Source organism: Gopherus evgoodei, chromosome 3 (genome assembly GCF_007399415.2).
Source record: "Gopherus evgoodei ecotype Sinaloan lineage chromosome 3, rGopEvg1_v1.p, whole genome shotgun sequence".
Taxonomy (NCBI): domain Eukaryota; kingdom Metazoa; phylum Chordata; order Testudines; family Testudinidae; genus Gopherus; species Gopherus evgoodei.
In genome coordinates this window covers 198,684,235-198,687,237 of record NC_044324.1, presented here as the reverse complement: position 1 = coordinate 198,687,237, position 3,003 = coordinate 198,684,235, and the positions used below count along the sequence as shown (strand labels likewise).

The 3,003-nt window shown below is 57.3% G+C and overlaps 1 non-coding gene across 1 annotated transcript; it reads right to left on the bottom strand.

Annotated features, from left to right (window-relative positions):
• Positions 1–2,698: 2,698 nt before the first annotated feature.
• On the bottom strand, positions 2,699–2,771 carry TRNAF-GAA. The gene has a single exon. It is a non-coding gene; the product is annotated as a tRNA-Phe (tRNA).
• Positions 2,772–3,003: the final 232 nt, after the last annotated feature.

The following is a 3,003-nucleotide window of genomic DNA, read 5'->3' as shown; positions in this document are numbered from 1 at the left end:
CTTTGGGGAGTGAGCAGGTCACAGCACGTCACAGCCCCAGTGCACGTCACAGCCCCAGCCAAGGCCAGCTCCAGGCACCAGCTCAGCAAGCAGGTGCTTGGGGTGGCCAAGGGGAAGGGGCGGCAAGTCAGGCTCTTTGGCAGCAATTCGGCAGCAGGTCCCTCAGTCTCTCTCGGAGGGAAGGACCAGTCACCGAATTGCCACCGAAGAAAAAGGCAGCACAGTGGAGCAGATGCCGATTGCGATCGTGGGTTGTTTTATTTCCCCTCCGGCTTGGGGTGACAAAAACCCAGTCCTGGCCCCAGCACATGTCACAGCCCCAGCACACATCATAGCACGTCACAGCCTGGGGCAGGGAGATATTGGGGGAGGGGATGAGGGGAGAACGGCAGAGGGAGAGACCCAGCCCCATAGACCCATAGGGTCAGGAGATATTGGGGTCAGGAGAAGAGGAGAAGGGGTTGGCAGAGACCCAGCCTGGGGTGTAGGGAAAATGGGGTGGGGTGGAGGGAGGTGGGGAACAGAAGAGACAAGTGTGGAGTGGTGAAATGTTGGTCCAGAGAAACTGAGTCACTCCCAGGACATGCTGTGCAGGGGGGAGCACAGGGGCAGGGAGAGAGAACCAGCCCCACAGAGCCCAAGAGGGATATTGTGGGCAGGGGAGGGGATGGAGGGATGAGAGACCCAGGGCCATAGAACTCCCCTGGCTCCCAAGTTTGGGGGAAGGGGGAACCGCCCCACAGCACTCGCTGGCGGCATGGCTGGGAACCAGGGAAGTGGACCAGGCTGGTGCTGGGTCACTCCACTTACCATGCAGTGAGTGCAGGGGCGGGAGGGTGGGACTGGGGCAGAGCAGGGGCAGGGGCCATGGGGAAGAGCCAGGCAGCCCCCGCTGCAGCAGCTCCCCACCCCAGCTCCCCACTGCTCCACCTTCTCCCCTTAGCACGCCGGTACTGCTCCACTTCTCCCGCCTCCCAGGCTTGTGATGCCAATCAGCTGTTTAGTGCAGCAAGCCTGGAAGGGGAGGAGAATTAGAGCGGGGACGGCGTGCTCAGGGAAGAAGACAGAGCAGAGGTGAGCTGGGACAGGGAGCAGTTCCTCTGCACGCCCCCGCCCTTGTTACTTGCTGCGGGCAGCCCTCTCCCTGCACCCGCCCCAGCCTCCTGCCCCAGCTCACCTCCACTCCACTGCCTCCTCTGAGTGGGGCTTTTTGGTACCCTCAACCACTTGGCACCCTAGACGGCCGACTAGTTCGCCTAGTGGTTGCACCAACCTGGACACTGTCTATCAGCAGGATTCCTCCTTCTCCTCCTCAGTGAGATTAAATCTCCACACCTAGACAGCTGGTCCATCTGCTGCACCACAATCCCCCATGCCTGAGACCCCCTGCCAAAGCCCTGCACCCGGCTCCAGAGAATTAAGTCTCACATCTCACTGGGAACTCCACTTCTTGTGCCTAGAGAGTCTGGGCCCCCTTCAGTAGCTGACCTGAGAAACACAGTGTCTGCAAAAGCAGCAAAGAGTCATGTGGCACCTTATAGACTAACAGACATATTGGAGCATGAGCTTCCGTGGGTGAATCCCAACTTTGTCAGATGTATCAGTGTCTGTCTTTTCCAAAGAAGTGCCTGGAGGGCCTTTTCTTGTGTGACCATGTGGCCTAATGGATAAGGCATCTGCCTTTGGATCAGGGGATTGAGGGTTCAAGTCCCATTGTACTTGTGCAGTTTTACCTTTTGGTTAAAAGTCCTGCTCCCTTCAGGGCTGGAACCTCTTCTTGACAGCTCAGACCAATGCTCTGGCTTCAGCTAGAGCGCTAGGAAGGAGTTGGGGGATGGGCGTCACAAAGGCTGAGGCAGAAGTCCCAGGTGCTTCCAGTCTAGCCTTTGCAATTCCTGACTTGCCAAAGAAAATAGGCGGCTGCCCGGGCTAGTGTTTAATGCAGTTTCCCTCTTCCAAATGTGCGCCAGTCCCTGTGTTTGAGGGGGTTTGCTACATAGCACCTTCGGAGCCTGGGTGTTTCTCTGCTTCTCACCAGCTGGGAAAAGCCTCTTGGGGAAAAATCTCCTGCCCCACTGCAAAAGTGAGCACCTTGAGTGGGACCAGTCAGAGGCCCCACCATGGGGGCTGGCCCTGCTTTCCTACCATCTTGTGATGTTGTCCACAGAGCATCAGCAGCTGCCCCGCATGCTGGTGACCTTCAGTGGGTGTTTGACATGGCAGGGAGCAGCCTGGCTGAGTGTTTTTGTGCCTGTCTGAAGGCCACACATAGGCATGGTCCTGCCCTCCTCTAGCCCTGACCTCAGTTGTTCTGTGGCTTTTAAGCCTTCTTTTGGAGCTGTCAGCACCAGCTGCCTCTGCTCTAGGTGCCCAGAGGAGGAGAGGTGTGCTGGGTCACTTTTACAGATGCCCCTTCCCTGGTACTGCCCTTGCTCAGCTGCACAGAGGAGTTTCCATCCCCAATCCCTGCCCAGCAGCCCTCTGGCACCATTCCTGAGGGCTGCCCTGCCTCACTTTCTTCCTACCATGTTGGGAAAGACAGTTCTCATTATCAAAGGTTAGGTGGGCCAACTAGGGGCAGAAGCCTGTTCTATGTTTTCCTACTGCAGAGCCCAAGCTCAGGAACTCACCTTGGGTGCAGGCACTGCTGTGCTCCCAGAAAACAAGCCACCCCTGCACAAAGATGAATGAAAGGGCCTGCCAAAGCCTGGGATTGAACCAGGGACCTTTAGATCTTCAGTCTAATGCTCTCCCAACTGAGCTACTTTGGCAGCTGCATGATCAGATTTTGGCCTGTTGCTTCTCTGTCTGGGATGTTTTTGTCAGCAGTTGCACACAAAAAGGACAGGAAAACAAACGGCTGCTTCATACCCCCACCGGAGGAACCCGGCACCGTTAGCTGTGGTGAGTAAGAAGTGTCTGTTGGCTGACAGGGCCTGTCCCCCAGGAGCTGGAACAGCAGCTGCTGCCTCCCCCTCGGCTCCAGGCTGTGGGAAATGCTCA